This window comes from Anser brachyrhynchus (genome assembly GCF_964034855.1).
Source record: "Anser brachyrhynchus genome assembly, chromosome: 5".
Taxonomy (NCBI): Eukaryota; Metazoa; Chordata; class Aves; order Anseriformes; family Anatidae; genus Anser; species Anser brachyrhynchus.
In genome coordinates, this window is record NC_137699.1 from 60,341,475 (window position 1) to 60,360,167 (window position 18,693).

Consider the following 18,693-nt stretch of genomic DNA (forward strand, 5'->3'; position numbering starts at 1 on the left):
GGATGATTTAGTGACCTTTTTCTTGAAAAAAAGAAAACGAAAAAGAAGAAAAAAAAAAAGAATGAAGGCTATAACCGTGGAACACAAACCTGGAATGCTGATGATTTCTCTTGGAACTTGAGTTGTTGCCAGATTCATTGCCTTAGAGGCTGAATGGCTCATTTAGAAATGTATCTGTTGCCTTGCTTTTATGTTCTGCTCTTGATGTCTCCAGAGTTGACACAAGTCACATGCAATCAAGTCTGTATTCCTGGTGGACAGGCACTGTCCTAATGTTCTCTGACTCACACCCAGGTTGTTTGCAGCTCAGCAGTTCTGCTTCCAGACACATCGCTTTTGTTCTGATGCTAACATCTTGCTGAGAAATTGCCTCTTGGCACGTTGTTTCTTGAATCCTGTACCTTGCTTGATTTGATGTGAAGATGATGCTCTTTTTAGCACTTGCAACACGTTACCTTTGAAAAGGTAAATTTTTCCCATCACCTTTCCATGTCCCAGATTTTCTTCTTTTCAATAATCATTTCTATTCCACAAGAATAAGTAATCTGTATTTGGTTTCATTCAAATCAACAGATGCTGCCAAAAGAATGTTAAATACCAAAAGGTGGACATTTAAATGTTAAGAGGATGTTTAAACATATTCAAAAGGCAAATACATTGTTATGATTTCTTAGGGGAAATATTGTCAAGTGTTCTAATAGCATAAATGTATTTTTCCATATCATACCATAATCCAAAAAGCAGTCACAGTATTATTTCACTGCACACTTTATTCCATAGCACTTTGAGATTTTGGTTGGGGAAAATCAGGGAAAGAAGTGCAGGGTTAAGTAAATAAAAGTTCTGTCTAGTAGCGAACCAGCTGCTATGACTGGTGGGAAGTTTGGTAGCTGACTGTACTGAAAGTCCGTTTGGGGCTTGCAGTTCTTATCTTCTCCCTTCTGCTGGAGCAGGACTGCCTTCAGCTAAGTGTGGGCTCTTGCTGTTTTGTGCTTTTTCTTGAGGCTCATCTTTGGCTAGTTTTACGGTTTCTACACAATATATGGTACTGAGATCAGTGATGTTCACTACCGCAGGTGGAAAGGACTTATGTCCAGAAGCTATGGGTATCAGAAGTTACTAAAAATGATTATTAACAATTAGCTACAAAATCCTTTGTAAGCAATATTTCCATTACATTTTAGGGAGATGCCAAGCCTTTAAAGCGTTCTAGCCATTATCCAAGTACGACTGGCATGCACCACAGCTTCAAATCATCCCGGGTGGGTTGACAAATGTCACCTGATAAAATACATACTTTAAAGTGATTTTTGCCTTGCGAATCTTTCCCCAGATGCTTGACCAGTTGTGTTTCACTGCAACTTATATTGAAGGAGTTACCATATGTAACTGCCTCTTTCTCCCTTACGTTTGGAACAGGCTCACAAAAAATATACCAGCTTATTATTAATGAGATCTACGAGGTGAGATGTTAAACGAAGGCCCTGGTCACCTATCCTTGCAATCCCCATTGCTTGTCACTGCTGTTGCTCTGTTAGAAGAAGACAGATGCAGAACATAGCTTAGTTTTGTTTTGTTTTGTTTTTTTCCCATCTTGTGAATCATCATCAGGGGCCAAAGAGCAGTAGAGTTCTGATAAAAAAGATGTAAATCACACAGTATGTGGAAAACCAACACTGAACTTCAGAGGTGGAGTTGGACTCGATGATCCTTATGGGTCCCTTCCAACTGGGGATATTCTATGATTCTAAATATGATTCTGTGATTGTATGTAAGTGCTTTTAAGTCCAAGTTGGCCATCCATCCAGAGCACTTCAAAGAAGCTGGTTCTGAGAAGTAGGCCATTACTTCACGTAAACTTCCACTTTACCTTTGGTTGTGTTCTTAACAGGTTTCAAAAAAAAAAGGCATTTGTTTTTTCTAGCGCAGGCGAAGCATTCTGATGGCAAAAACAGTGCAGTAACTGTTGGGCAGGTTTTCCTGCTTTAGCCTTACTTCATGGACCTGAGAGCTATGAAAGTGGCTTTACCTTGTGGGGCTTGGGGGTCCGCCAGTGTCACCACGTACAAATAAATACAGAGTGATAGTGACTGGGGTCTGCTGAGTGCCTGGTGCCACGTGTGGTAAGAATCTTGTGTTATCACTTGTCCACAGAGTTGTATCTAAATTACCAATTCTTGTGACTTTTTGGAGAATCATTAAAAAAGCCAATAATTAGACACACATAAAAGGTTCAGACTGCTCTTTTAAACATTCCTGAGATATTCTTGTTTATCAAGTGTTCCCTGTTTATCAGTGGAACACTTGGATTCCCTGTCTTGTGTTGCACTACAACTGTGGATTGGCCTTAGCTGAAGAAACTGCCCCTTACCCCAGTCACTGGGTATCTCTCAGCCCCCAGTAACATAATGAGGAACGGCGTTTGGGTTTGGATTGTTAAGGGATATTGGATAGTCGCAGATTCCCTCAAATCTACAGGAGGATCACAAGCAGGAATGTTAGGTCAGATCTGAGTCTGTTGCTTCCATCTGAACTGCTGGAGTACGTACAGGTGTGGAAAGAACATTTACCTCCATGGCTGTCAATATTCCCAAGGGCTACGCATCCACATGAAAGACGTGAAAATATTAATGTTGGACATGAGATTTTTGTGCCAGCAACCCGTGACCATATGAAATTTCTTTTCTGAGGAATCAGAAATACTGCTTCAGAATGATACGATACAGATCAGCTACCTTCGTACATAAAGCATCTGTGGGTTTGCCCTAGGCTTTCTGCAGTTCCTGTGCCCTTACAATAAGTGGGGTTTGTTGGGGTATGGGAGATCCACACACACCTTCTGCTGATGTCCCTGTGCTGGCTTGGGAGGAAGAGGAAGACACGCATGATCTAAAACAATTCCTGTGCTGCCAAAGTTCCTTCAGTGTTACATTGGGCAGCTCTGTGATATGAAGCACATGCAAAGGGTGGAGGCTTAAGGCTTTTTTACTATGTAAATTACACACTTGTAGCAGCATAAGGCTGGCAGCAGCGTACTCCACTTTGCATGTTTATTGCAGCTAGCTCACATATTGTGGTGTCAGTATTTCAACACAGAACATTTTACATCAGAAAATAAAAAAAAAAGAAAAAAGAAAAAAAAAAGAAAGATGTTCCAGTGGATAGAGTATGTATTTCAGTTCCCTTTGTTGAGCTTTATCTGAGCTGACACTGCTGGAATAAAGTAGATTGTCAAAGGCTGGGCAGAGCACTTTCATCATTTGCAAGTATTGGCATAAAGTAAAATAATGATTCAAATTTCTGTTTTCTGTCTTTCGTGGCTTACATTGTCAGTTACGGTGATGTTTTTGACAAGGGAGTGCTGCTGGGTTAGTGATTTCTTCCAGAGCTTCAGAAATAGTTAAGTTATCTGCTATTATCATCATATCAAGGCTGACAGTTGATGGTCAGTGCTTATTTATTTTCTTTGTAAATTACTAAATGAAGTTAGCAGCAGCAAACGTACTTTTACAAATGTACTCCCCGCTTTTATAATGTTAATTCCACGGAATTGTTTGTCATGTATGTACATTCACATCTGGCAAAATTCTTGATTCTTGTAAGATGTGCAAAATAACTTCAGAAGATAGGTTTTCTGCAGTAACAGAGCAGGGAAGAGAAAAATACTATGCTGAGCATGTCTCTTGAAAACTTGTAGTGTTTCAGAAATACTTATATATCTGTACATTTGTAAGTGGAAAGAGGTGTTAGAGCAGTGTTGTTATTTGAACCAATGTGGACTTCTTCTACCTGGCTTTGTTATGTATTACAGTGCAGTGACTAACAATTCTGTAGTTTTACAACCTAGTGATATACATAGGTAACATTTACCTCAAGTTTCCCTAGCTGAACCATTAGTCCTTATAATTAGGAAGTTTTTTCACTGAATGTTGTAATATGTATACAGTTTAAATATGTACTATGATTTAAAAAAAAAGAAAGGTGAAGTTCAAAATTGAAGTCATATAATTAACTCTTCACTCATATGACTAAATGATGGTTAAGTATTGACATACAGCTGCATCATGCTGCATTCGCAATGTAGGTATGTGGAGTTATAAAGTATGAGCAGCACCACTGGTGTTGGCAAAGGGAAACATAATTACTGCTAAATCATTTCGATGTTATGGTTGAGATTCCAGGAACTGCATAATATTGGACCAAAACTTAGTTTTATGCACTCATCTACTCCTAAATAAAAGCTAGTCTGACTTTCTTATTCACTGTATGTGAGAACTGGGTAAACCTTGTGTAAATATTCCTAGCTGGGAACACACTCGAAAGATTGATTCAGGAGCAATCCTTCCTGTTCTCCCTTCATCAGTGAAAGCAAGCACAGGTCTGAATTACTTTGGATGTATAGCTAGGAGATATATGTAGCAATTATCATGTATATTGCAGAAGTGCCCACAAGGTACAGCTTCGTTTACGGCTGCATTCTGTTATGCACAGTGAGAGAGTTCAAGCCTTAAATGTTTCACAGTTCAAAAAGACAATGGTGGGTTGGATCATAAAATCCCAGGTGCTTCCCATAAGCGCTGGGCACGTTTGGTTTCCAGTTGGAAGCCAATGGGAGTTAAGGTTGCTTAACTCTGTACCAGTCGGTACCAGTCAGTCTGCTCCATCAAGCCTGGAGGACTCATTAAAAAAGAAAATTTCAGCTAAAAAATATTTTATAAATAATCATTTTTTCCCCTCTACTTGTTTCATAGAATTTGTAGGGGGAGAAAAAAGGCCTTAAAAGAAACACTAGGCATTTGGAAATTGTGGTTGTAGGAAATAATACAATTCCTCTGTTTGGCTATGTTTTGTTAGGATGTCTCAGGAAGGCATCGTTCACCAAATTCAAACTGGGCCGTTTCCACTAGATCAGTGTTACTGACAAGCCATGCTCTGAGCAGGGTTGTCATCAAGAACTTAAGCTGGGAGAAATTTATAAAACCTGAAGAACAGCAGCTTTCAAAGTGCTGGATGTCCTTTCAAGTGTATGTCAGTCTAGAAAGATGATGAAAGAGCAAATCTGGTGAGGCATAGAGAGGCAAATAGCACGGAAGAAAAAAATTATGGAAAAATCATTGGTATAAAACAAAGACTGGCAATTAGTGCCACAGACGCAATGTGTTTATTCCTTCTAACCCTGGATTGTGTAGGACTATGTGTAAGATAGTAAATGCCATCTCCGCTGGGGTTATTTTTATTGTCATACTAGAGCCAGCATTACAGCTTCTGGCAGCTGTTAGGGGAGCCGAAAAGAAGGCCGTCCATATGGCTCTGTGTATCATACACAAAGCATCCTGTGTTTGGGTAGATCCTTACAAATGTCAGTGGTGGGTCACTTAAGGCCTGATTTTGTTTCAGTAAAGTCAGTGGGGATTTTGGCGTTTATTAGTGGGAACAGAAACAAAACCTTAATCCCTGCCAATTCTGTTTGTATTACATTATGCCCAGAGTGACACACGTGTGCACAGTATACCATGAAAAAATCAGGTTCTTATGCTGCCATCACCTCTTCTCCAAAAACAGTGGGACTGAAGGCGGAGTGGACCCGCGGACAGGCAGCTTTGGGCCACTTCTTCATTCTTCCCATCCCCTGTGTGAGAAAATAAATGCTGGGGGAGTGGGTGTGAATCACTAAACTTATTTATGCCACCCGTCATCTCACCGGTGGTGAGCTCTCGAGGTGCTGGCAGTATCAGTTGGCCAAACTGAATGTTAGCTACTGCAGGTGTCACAAGATCCGGAGCAGGAGAAGAGGCATTTGCAAACACAGTGCAAGGGTGGGCATTTAAACAGAGACTGAGGCAGGGGAGCCAAGCAAGAAAACAGAAGTAAGCAACAGGCAAGATATCAGGAAAAGAACAGGATCACAAAGCACAACGAAGGAACGCTGGTGGGAAAGCAGGTTGGATGCCCAGCCGGGTCCTGTTTATTCCAGCTGAGTCACTTTTCTTTGATCCGAATGCTTTGTTTGCCTCATCAGCATCTCCTCCCTGCTGTGCGCTGGCTCCAGTGAAGGGTGGGCAGTGCTGCGATGACGTGGCCAAGTGCTGCTAGTCAGGGACCTCAACTTTCTTACTGCTTTTGGAGCTTATTGTTGGTACCTCGGTTGCCGATTACATCAACTTAGATGGCAGTGATCAGAGGAGATGCTCAAGTCTGTTGCTTGGAAAGTAAAACCATTGCTGAGAAGGACAGTAGCAAAGAAATTTGGAAGTCCTGATACCGAAATGCCTGAGCCTGTGCGTGCCTCTGCTTGCATAACCCCTCTTCGTGCCAAGTGCCAGGCCTGGCATTCCCCGCTGCACGGCCGGGCTTGACCACTGCATGAAGCATCTTCTCATGCCCCACGGCGTGACTCAGTGCTCCAGAATGCCAGGGCTGTGCCTCTGCAGATTGGACCGGAGCAAACCAAAGCGGCCGCTCTTCGTTAGTGAAGTGGGCTGCACTCGATCTAGGCGCTGCTCCAGCCTGACAGGCTCTGCTAAAATTGATTCCTGTGTGCGAGCTGCTTGCACACCATTAGAACAGGACTCGTGTCTGGCCACTTTCTTGGATGTACTGCCAGGAATGCGAGGACACTTGGAGCATCACTTAGGGAGGATGTGTGCATCATTGTTTTTTTTTGTGAACCAGTCTCATGGACTCAGAATTCACTTCCTTTGCCATCTCCTTGTGACAGCCAGAGGTACCAACTGATTGTATCAAATAAGTTTGTTGACAGGGTTCTCCAAAAGTGGCAATGTTGTTTATCGTATCATAAATTTATTTCACATGATGATGTGTTTATTCTGTAATAAACCAAGTGATAACTGTGTCTGGTTTACATTGCTTGCTAGTACTTTCTCAAAGCCTTGGAAAGTAAAGCAAGGACAAACTGCTTTTCAGCTTTGTTCCTCTTGCCCACACTTATAGCATGGTATAAGTAGCACTCACACACTGCTGTGGCTGGCAGACCTGGCTGTTCACGCATTCATGAGCAGCAAGAACATTATCTCCATAAATGAAATACATGCAGACGCAGATTCACGTACGCGAACAACCAGCAATACATTCCCTCTTTCATACGCACTTCAGTTGTCAGCCTCTTACTTCCTGAAGCACATGGGGATATTGGAAAGCCTGGCACTACTGCAGACTCTAAACAAACTGCTGAATGAAGGGAAAGCCATGATCATCCTTGTGTATTAATGTCATTAAATAAATTTCTAATTAAAGCAACCATAAATGCAGCTTCACCATTTCTGGGCCAGTCCTATTTTACTAAGTTCAATGGTCAAGCTCCAAATGTATTTGTTTTATTAAGCCTCTGAAGAACTGGATGTGTTTCTGGGCAAGTCAGTTTTCCTGTATCTCTACTCTCAATGGATCAAAATTACCATGTTAATAATGTCATTACTGTCATTATTATTTTTTATGTGCTAAAAAGTCTATAAGAAGAAGTAATGCCTTTTATTAGACTGAATGATTTGAAGAAAAATGCTGTCACAGTTTGACTTAGCTACAGTTCGCCTTCAAGTGCAAGGTCCTGCACCTGGGCTGGGGCAATCCCAAACCCAACCCAGGCCGGGCAGAGAATGGATTGAGAGTAGCCCTGAGGAGAAGGACTGGGGGTGGTGGTGGATGAGAAGCTTGACACAAGCCAGCAACGTGTGCCTGCAGCCCAGAAAGCCACCCGTGTCCTGGGCTGCACCAGCAGCAGCGTGGGCAGGAGGGTGAGGGAGGGGATTGTCCCCCTCTGCTCTGCTCTCGTCAGACCCCACCTGGAGCCCTGCACCCAGCTCTGGGGCCCCAGCACAAGGACAGGGAGCTGTTGGAGCGAGTCCAGAGGACGCCACGAGGACGCTCAGAGGCTGGAGCCCCTCTGCTGTGGGGACAGGCTGAGGGAGCTGGGGGTGTTCGGCCTGGAGAAGGGAAGGCCCCAGGGAGACCTCACAGCGGCCTGACAGGGCCTAAAGGGGGCTGCAGGACAGCTGGGGAGGGGCTCTGTCAGGGGGTGGAGTGGTAGGACAAGGGGTAATGGTTTTAAACTAAAAGAGGGTAGGTTTAGATTAGATGTTAGGCAGAAATTCTTCCCTCAGAGGGCGGTGAGGCCCTGGCGCAGGCTGCCCCAAGGAGCTGTGGCTGCCCCATCCCTGGCAGTGCCCAAGGCCAGGCTGGATGGGGCTGGGGGCAGCCCGGGCTGGTGGGAGGGGTCCCTGCCCTCGGCATGGGGCTGTAAAGTCCTTGCCAACCCAAACCACCCCGTGATTCTGTGATCTGAGCAATACATAAGTGTGACTCCAAGAGAAAACAGACCCATAAGCCACCTCCTGCCTTTTCCACTGTCGTGTCCAGCCCATGTCACTGACTTTGCCCCTTTCCATTCCTCTTCACTCTTCCCATGTATTGGCAGCTTCTCCCACTCCTTCGTAAAGGCTGGACTTGTCATTTGCACAGTTCGCTGTGTCTAGCACCAGGGAGTGGTTTTGTAAACTCCTCTGCACAGCATGTCTGCCCAGAGCTGCTGCCTGCAGTGCTCTCTGCAAGGATCCTCCAAGCTGACTCTGAGAGGAAAACCTCTGAGGATGTAGCACTAGAGGACAGCCCCCAGGGCACTGGCTCCTCTGCTGCCACCAGGCCTGGGATTAAAGCTATGCAGAAGGTGGAAGGTTTTACGACAGGCTGACATTTTGAAGTACAACCTTTCTCCTGTGTCGGAGGAGAGCAGTTCATATCTTGCTGATCAGCTTTTCTTGTGAAGCATTGTGAGAAACATTTAGGTTTCTCGGGTATACGTATGCTCAGGTCAGCACAAAGCTTGCTGTGAGCCGTCTGACCTGGGTGCTGCTCCCATTTGCTCTCCACGAGAGGAACGGGGCGCTCTGACCACGGCTGGGAATTGCAGCAGAGGTAGAGGAGGAACAGCTACTCCTGGCTAGGGAGATGCGGGCCCTGTTACCTTAGCACACTGTAACTTCATCATGACAAGTGCTTCTCAGTGCCAATGCTGGTTTGCTGTGCCCGGGATGCGTTTCTGAGAATGCATCCACTACAAGGGCTTCTGTTTTTTATCTTAAGGCCAGTTGTTCAAGAAGGCCTAAAAGGGTCTGCACAAAAGCAAGAGAAGTGCTGTGTGTGTCTCCTGGCATCCTGCGAAGAGGCACTTCCCTACTTCCACCTTTCTCTTTTTCTTTTAAATGAGAATGAAAAATGCTCATGCCTTGTCAGGGTGCTGAAGAGACACATTTTCCTATACCTGAAATACCACAAACATTCATAGGACAGGCTACTGGTAATAAATACAGCAAAGCTGAGCTAGCCTGTTTGCTCCAAGAACTGCAGGTGGAAACCCGGCAAAAGCATTTCCAAGCTTTTGTTGACATCAAGTTGTTTTATTTTGCCTTTTTTTTTTTTTTTGCTTTGCTTTGCTTATTCACCAGGGACATAGGGATTCTTTCCAGGGAAAGGTATGGCATTTCCAAACCTATTGGCAGGAAAGGACAATGCTTTTTTTTTTTTTGCTTTTTTTTTTTTACCTTTCCTTTACGTTTGGAACAGCTCTGGGTGCCACGGGCACGGTCTGGCCCCATCAGCCTTTCTTTACAGCACCACACTGACAGACAGGGTGCCTAAAATCCGGGTGGAACATATATGCCCATCTCATCAAAGGAAGTTAAATTTAAGAAAACCCTTTACATAGAATATGTTAAAGATCATAATGTGCTCTTAGATCATGCCTTTGGTTATTTACAGCTTTATTTGTTGAGAGAAGGTATTCCACTAACACTAAGGGTCTATTTGACTGACTGTACTGCAGTGAAAGGGCTGAACCCCCAAGCATTCAAGCCTCGACCAGGGGAAGCAGAAATAAAAAACAGTTCCCAGTATTTCCACACAAGAATTATTGAGTATTTTCTCCTATATCACAACAATCTTCCCCTCTGCCACAACATATTTGGGACCAATCATTCCTTAGACTTATGCATCAACCCACTAACCCTGTTTCACAGATCAACTCACCTCTTACATGTGCAAAACAAAGCAGATTTTGATCTATTTTCATTATGTTTTGTGAGTGTGCACGTGACATAATTTAAATAAGCTTATCCTACTCAGAAAGAAAAAAAAGCATTCTTACCACAGTTTAGATAAACCAAGCAATTATTCTGTTACTAAGTGTAATTAATGCCTAATGTTTTGCTTTGATTAATTGGACAATCAGCATCTGCTCCTAGTAATAGGGATTAGTAACCCAAGCCGTCTCGTATATTAGAAGGTAGGGGTTTTTTTGGTATTAAAAGCTATTTTTCCACATTCATGGCAAAGAAGAAAAAAATAGCCCTGTACTATTTTCTAAAAACAGAGTAACGGGAAGGCAATAAACTTCTGAAAGAATATGGAGAAAGCTTTAGAATGTCTTCAAGAATTCATATTTTTTAGTCAGTTAAGTCCATTATTCTCCATCCTTTAAGAAAGAAAGAAGTTTGATCTAATTCTCTGACAGTTTTTATAGACAAATGACCAAACCATTTAAGATTCTGTGTCTTCTAGAGGTAGAGGCATCTGGAACAGGAAACTGAACTAAAATAAGAATCTGCATTTGAGATTTCTGTGTTGCTGATTACTGCTAAACATCCTCTCAGTTTGGGAAACAAAGGAATGGCATTTTAGAAATGAAAGCTATTTTTCTCAATGATTAGTTCCTCCTTTTTATTTTTATTTTTTTCTTTATGGCTGAAGAGTTACAACATACAGTGAGGTTACAAGGCTAATCGTGCTTTATCATCTATAGATCCTGGAGAGCTGGAGTGCAGTGAGATGCAAACACTAATCCAATCGTGTAACAGACATCCCCATATGGTTAGTCACCAGCTTTGTCTTAAGCCAATCAATAATCACTTTGATAAAGAAAAATAAATTTGGATTTTTTTTTGTTGAAAGGTCATTTGGCCTCTGATTGCTCTAACTACCAAATGATAGCCAGGTGTTATGGACTTCTCTGTCACTTCAGTGTCCACTCAAAAACGGTTCTTGCAGTGGATGGTAGGTAATTTAGGAAATGATTCTCATTACTGGGATTACTGCAGAGCCAAGAACAGAATTAACTTGAGCCACACACTTTGCTTCTAAAAGCCTTTAGTAGAGATAAGCACCTCACAAAATGAGCTGGGCTTTCATTGTAATATAAACAAAAAATATCTGTGAAGAAACTCTGTCAGTATAAGCCATTGAACACAGGAGGTTTGTGATGGAGGCTCACCTGGAGGCTTTTACTCTCCAATCTGTGAACACTGCAAAAATGAATCCATAGTAGGCACCTGATAAGGACTTGGTTTAGTCAGTTGATGGATGCTTTCACAGAAATGTTCATCTGCTCTGATACACGCAGGGCTGAATATAGTGAAAGGAGACGATAAATGCCAACATTTCAAGTCATGCTACTTTAGCCTCTCTCTGAGTTCGTTTGGTTGAGGGCTGACTCCTGTGTTTGGTCACAGGTGGGGCATATGTCCTCTGTACCAGGTCCTCTGTGCCAGAAAGGCTATTTCAAGTTCCCCTGCATAGGGATTTGTGCTGCAGTTGTGGAGGGACTCCAGCAGGTAAGGACTGATGATGTGGGATGAGGACTGATGATTGAATATTCACTCTATGCTCAGTTCAATCCAGTGAATAATTCTCTAGTAACAAGCACTCAATATTCACAATGAATTGCCTTTGACCAGATGGGAGGTGAAACAAAGATGTTGCAATAAACTTCAGAAAAATAAGGCTGAATACCTGAATACCCAAAGGAAATAAGATCTGCTCTAAGATGCCCCACCAACCATGTATTAAATAAATATATTTTATATTGAAAATTATATCTTCTCTTGACTTTATTTCCTCTTGGCTTGTATATTTACTCAGATGGCTGTCCTATGTCATAGACATGCATCTGTTACATACCAATGGTCTTCCAGTTACCTTCATATCCTTTTTTCTTTTCCTCCTATCTAGTGTGGCTTCACCATGCCTTTCAGATGTGCCTTTCCTCCTGTTGCTTATCACGGTGCTGAGATTCAGGGTTTTATTTCTCCTTCTGGAACTGAAGCTCCCTTGTCTTCCCTGTTTGTCCTCATGGAGACCCAGAGACATGGCTTATGAAGCAGGACATTTTTTCTCACGCCTGACACTGAAACCAAGTTCTGTCTTCACAATCTGTCTGTAATATTTTAAAATGAGTAAGTGAGTAACCAGATCCTCTTTGCTGCTTTGAAAGTACCAGCGTGAAGTTTTACTTCTGATAATGTACACTGTGGACATATCCAGGGACCTCAGCAGGGTGAAGCAGGAGCTGTGCAAGCACAATCCGTTAGACTACTCAGCCGTTAGACTACTTCATATGGGTCACATTATGATATGTAGATGGGTGAAGATACTCAAATAGACTCAGGAAGAGCAGAACAGCAGCATTTCTGTGACTCTGCACCAGACCCTCTTCATCTATATTGCTTGCACAATGTCCACAGGAGTGATTTATCTGCAAACTGGATAATCTGCCAGGGAATAATGGCAAGGAAACAAAGAATGCTCAGAGTATGTAACAACACATCACATTTAGATGTTCTTTCCCCCAGAAGTTCTTTAAGACAGGAATCTAAGCACTACCAGGTACCAAGCACTCTAGATGCCAGAATTTATTAGTGAAAGTTGCTCACAAGCCAGTATGCATACTGTGTGCAAAGTAGGACCTCAGCAAAAATAACCTGCCTAAAAGATGCCCAAAATCCAGCTCCTGGACAAAGTCTTTCTCAGTATATATTCTCTAGCTAGAGGATGAGGACTGTTTTGGTATATATACTCTGGTAGGCCCCTGCATTGCACTGTGGTACATCTTTTTACCTCTGTTTGTAATTAGAGCTGCTTTTTGATTGGTCTTGACAGCAGTTTGAAGTGGTCTTTTTGTTCAGAAATGTTACCAGGAAGTATATTAATGGAGAGATGCCAAAGATATAAAAGCTACAGAGTCCCAAGTTACAATGGAGATATATTCTTGTGTATATTCCAATGCAATCTTTGTAATATAAAAGCAGAGACAAAACATCTCCTGCGTTTCTTTCCTCCCTTGAATTCCATCTTTCACCACCCTATTCCCCTTGCAGATTGGTGAGCGGCAGTTGCTAAATATATGCATAATAGTGAAAACCACTACATAATACACTGCATTGAAAAAGAGTCCTGCCAGGCTTCTAGGTCAAGGGAAGGAATATCTCTTTCTTTCCTAGTCAGCTTATCTTCCCATTTGTCTCCTTTCTCTTTATGAAAGAGCTGATGGGGAAGGTCTCCAGTTGAAGGAGCTATTCAGAAAAAGACCTGACATTTTGAATCAAAATTCACACTGCCTCCAAACATCCTAGTGCTATTAAACAATAATCAAAGTAGAATGAAATTCATATTTACTCTGAAAACAAAATACATGCAGGTATTTGATTTAAGAAAATCCAGATAAATGCCTTTTAGAAGAAATACTTGAAAAATGGTGCAGAATGGATAGTTTACGTAGAGTGTGAAAAACAAAGTAACACCTGAACCTATGGGATGAAGAGACGAGCAAACAGTAAGCAGAAGCACGGATGTTTGCATTCTTATTCTTTAGAAGAATGCATAGGTAGATGGGGACAAAGACTTGGAAAGGGTCCCCCATTTCACCAAAGCACACCCCTGGCGTCACAAGCACTTTGGTGACAGGCTCGGAGATTCACAGCACAGCACACACCAGTCCCCACGTGCCATCATTTCTGGCCTCCGCGTCACACAGCAGTCTCTGACAGTGACACCAAATTTAACACCTTCAGTGCACCGAATTAACACTTTCAGTTTCAGTGAGAACTCAGATGACACTGGGGAGATTTTACCCCAAAACTATAGGTAAAAGCGAAAAATTATAGCCCTAAACCAAGGACATGTGTCCGTCTGATCTGTGGCACAAATTCCTTCTCGACCCCATGTCTGTTATCAGTTTAACGCCAACTGTGAGATAAATTACCCACTGCTTGAGAGGCTTCTCAGGATCAGCAGAAGCACCAACAAAACTCAGATGGAAATCCATCCCCACGAGGATCTTTCAGAGGAGGCTGGAGAAAAGCAACCCCAAACCCAAATTTGGCAGTAAGGGTGGAAAAAAAGTCCTTTCATGGTCTTATAAATGGTCAGATTTGGACCTAGATGCTGACTTTAAAATGTTGAGGACCCAACATAAGAAGTGTGTCCCGGCCCACCGCTGACACACTCTTGCCTATCTCCAGGTAGTGTAGGAAGCAGATAAAGAGGAGTGAGAGCTTGGATGCTCAGGTTAAAATCCTTTGTTATTGGATTCTAGACTTGCAGATGTAGTAGTTTTGTCTGGTTTTCTGATTTCATTGCCTCCATCAGACACCCCATAGTCCTGGCCAGCACGCCACTGCAATGCAAATTGTCACCTGAGCTGTAAAGCGACCCCGTGGCAGCCAGGCAGGCAGGGATTGTACTGGTTTATGCTCAGGATTCCCAGGCAAATTGTACTGGGATGTGGTGTTTCTTGGTAGCTTAGGTTGATGGTTGGACTTGATGGTCTTGAAGGTCTTTTCCAAGCTAGATGATTCTATGATTATCCTTACAGCCATGGGTGTATAACCACAGAGGATAATGAAATAACAAAGCATAAAGCCAAGGAGGTGAAAAGGGTCTTTGTATGCCCTGTTGCTTGTCCTTTAATCCGGCAGTAAAGAGACAGCAACCACTGCAGTCATTAGAGACTCTGATGCAACGAGCTAGAACACCAGCGAGGACCAGCAAGGTGTTTGCTAACCTCACTGAAGACCCACGGCTTGCAGGGGCCCAGACAAGTCCCAGACAAGCTCTCGTGGTTTGCCACGGTCAGTGGCCTCATGTCTCACATACAATACATACCCAAAGTAATTCCACAAGGTGACAGGAGCAAGTGTAGAGCAGTTGTGAGATGCTTCTTGGCACACCACCTAAGTGTGCCCCTAGGACATTTGAACACTGCAGCAGGGTGAGCAGGGATGCTCAAAAGGGAATTATTGCCACATATGAGATCTTCAGACTGTTGCTGAGCCAGGAGAGTCCCAGATCCACGGTAGCCTGTGTGTCACCAGACACACAATTCTGTAGACTGCTGCTCAAAAGCAGTGATCTATAGGATTTCTACTGCTAAAACCCTTGTGTAAGAGTTTTGCTAAGCAGCACAATCCAAAGGCTGTATCCTGCTCTCAGAGACACGTACACACGGCCCCCATTAATACGCACTCATGTTGAATGTATCTGCCTATTGCCTGGCACCAGGACATCCCAAGGTAGTAGAGCGCCACAGGAAGCTTCTCGCTCTTCAGAGGCTGGATTAGAAATGCTTTAGAGCTAAAGAAAACATCAGCTTCATTAGAATGACCCACTGTGCTTCACAACAGACCTGACTCCATCACTTCTTGCCCCTGCCCTGCCTTCCCTGCCTTCCCTGCTACAGGATAAAAACCAAACAAACAACAATACACGCATCTGCAAAGCCTCCAGGGGCAAAACTTTCCTCTGCAGCCTTCATCGCATCTCTCAATCTCATATTCACAAGTGCAGAATTCATTGTATAATCCACACCCACTCAGCACACAGATCATTCTTTGACATCAGAGGAAAAGTTAATGTATGAAGAAATAAAAGAATATGTAATGGAGATTTCCCCAGAGCAGAAAGGAGTGGAGAAATCTGCCATCACGTATCATGTGTCTCACTAACAGATACATATTCATTCTGCTTAAATGTATTCTGGTAGTTCTTATGTATTCCTTGTAGTTCCTAACAATTATATCTGATCTCTTTGTTAGGGACAGAAAATGTAGACTTAATAAGATGTCAACAGACAAGGAGTATAAAGTAATTGCCCATTACGCTATAAATGTGTTATAATCATTTGCCAGAGGGAAAAGAAGTCTAATTGAATGAAAACTCTTGATGGTTTCATTATGCTTCTATTAAGAGGCAGTCAGCCCTCCTGATCCAAATACAAGGCTCGATGCTTCTTGCATCTACATCCGCAGAAAAATGAGGTAACTGCAGTTTGCCAATGGATTTGCAGCAATGCAGGGCTGGAGTAAGAGAGATAGGAGTCAGTCCTGAGCATTTCTGAGCCAGGATGAAATGAAAACATTTACCATGCATGTGACTGAGGAAGAAAAATTCAATACAAATGAAAGCAAAGCTAAATAAAATGCCAGAGCTCTTTTCAGCAATGCCAGGAATCAAGTAAGGTCTGTCTGTGGGGGGAATGCAAAGAGCTAAATTTCTGCCTTTCAAATTGCACTGCTAAAAATCCAGGGTAATTATTTGCTTATTAGTTATTTAATAAAACTTCCTCTTCTCCATTCTCCCTGCCACCCAGGCAGAACACAGCCGTTAAATTCCCTTTCTGTCTTTGCCAAGATCAGCCCAGCCTTTTTCAATCCCTCCCTAACTCCCCCTTTCTCTGCTGCATCTTGTTCAAGCTTCTTGTCCTTGCCTTTGTGCCCTGCATAATTCCAGCTCTTCCCCACTCTGCGTGCTACCCCCCGCACATCCTCCGCGCCCTATGTACCAACTTCAGCATCCTGTGCATCTGCTTCTCTGTGAACCTCTTGGCATTTCCCCTGCTGCCACTATTCACAGCTTTCCTGAGGCGCTTCACAAAGTCATCTACTCACCTCACCTACTTTCAACACTTTTTGAAGAACCTTTTCTTCCATGACCTTAAATAAACACAACACCTGGTGGCTTCACCTGCTTAGCACATTACAACAGGGACTGTCGCTCCTCCTCTGCATTAATCTCACTGAATATGTAGCTTCAGTGCCGGTGCATTCCACAGCCCATCTATCTTGGTGGCTGCTGTAGAGTTGTTCGTAAGCGTCCTCTGGCAGGAACTGCGAATCTCCGAGGGGTCCCACCTACACTGGAGGTCAGACAGAATGGACACTCCAAAGCTGTGTTGTCTCTGGGGGAAAAAAAAAAAAAAAAAAAAAGTCTCATTTTGATTCCTAAATGTCTAATTATTTATTTGTTTATTTATTTATTTTTTACTGTGGGAGTAAGCACCAGTAAATAATGCCTTTTAGCCTCTGACAAAAGGCTGACTTTCCTTAATTGCTCTCCGTGTGTTTCTTAAACACCATGCACAGCTCCCTGGGAATCTGCAAACCCGCCCCTTTGCTCTCCCTGATCAGACAAGTGAGTGCAGCTTCCTGAGCAAAGGTATTCTGCTCTAGGTGAGGGCTCCTTGCAGCAGTGAGGATGCTCTCTGGAGGTAGCAAGGAGCAGTGATCCGTTCTGAACAGGAGTTTAAAAACTAACAGGAGTTAGAAAGCCAGACTACTTCTGCTCATTTGCATGTATGCAAGACCCTATGTAAGTTAGGAGCCAATTTAAAATCATACATTCTACATGTTGTGCAAACAAAGATGTTGTAACCAGGACCATCACCCAAAACAGAGGGAAACTGGATGACCACCTGCCCAGCAGTGCGTCCTTCTGGCCCTAAGCCTTTAGGCTTCCCTGTCCTATCTGTCTACCTACCTGCCCAGGCAGTCTGTTGCATACTGCCAGAGAGGGAGAGGTAGCTGGGGGTACAACCGTGGAGGGAAACTTGGGGGACAAAAGGCACAGATCCATCGCAACTGAGGCTTCACTGCTTCGTGCTGCAGTACTACTTTGTTACTCTGCATTGCTTTATTATCTTGCCTTCATTTAATTGGCTTGTGCACTTAGGTGAACAAGCCATTGCAGAATTCTTGAATCATGAACATTTCAGTTAATTTCCCATCTCTTTTTGGCTGGGACAAAGAAACCTATTTCTTTTGCCTCCTTGGAGAGGCTTGCTGCTGTATCCTGTTGATAGGCTCTGCGCTCTGTCTCAACTCCTCTCTGTTTGCAAATCCACTTGCTTGTGTAACACAAAGGTATCTTGCACCTGCTGTAAAGATTTACTTTCATTGACACCAACATCCTGGGCTTATAATAAGATGGTATTAGCCAATTCCAAAATATTGGCTGGGAAACAGCCGTCTCAGCTCAGGTTGTTGCTGAGAGTCACACTTCAGCATGCACTCCTTTGCTTCAGCCTGAAAAGTTTTTGTCGTGTTGTTTCAGGCTCTGCAGGGAAAATTGCTGGTGGAGCTGTATCTGCAAGTGGAAATGTCTCCCTCCAGACAGTCTGGTCCAAAGCTACCTGGAGTTAATGGATTTCTTTCCCTAAGGCTTCCAAAGTGGATTACATCTAACGGTGATGAACTGGTTTATAAACAGAGGAATAGTCTCTATTTACAGGCTGCCTTTCCCTGAGCAGATGAGTGGTATTGGTAGTAAACATACAGCTTCTCGTACGTGGCAGTGGGATTACTTGTATCTCTGCTTTTTTATATATAGATATAGATACTCTCTGTTCAGAAAAACCCAATGGAAGAAATGTAGCTAAAATGCTGTCTGCAGCCCGACGGACTGATAGACAATACATTAAGTATTTGGGGTGAAAATGGGATGGACTGAGATGATAAACAAAAATTGGATTTCATGTAAAAGATAAACAACGATCACTAAACCCATGTTGTTTAAGATTAAACATCACTGTTATTTTTAACATCACAAAACCAAGTCAGTGCCAAAATACCCAAACTG

The 18,693-nt window shown here is 43.0% G+C and overlaps 1 long non-coding RNA gene across 1 annotated transcript in view; it reads left to right on the forward strand.

Moving 5' to 3' along the window:
* Nucleotides 1-18,693, forward strand: part of LOC308196542 — a 59,353-nt gene continuing 40,660 nt past the window's right edge. Inside the window, exon 1 of the long non-coding RNA XR_013952272.1 lies at nt 1-18,693. This exon is cut by the window's right edge and continues 17,465 nt beyond it. This is a non-coding gene — a long non-coding RNA (uncharacterized lncRNA).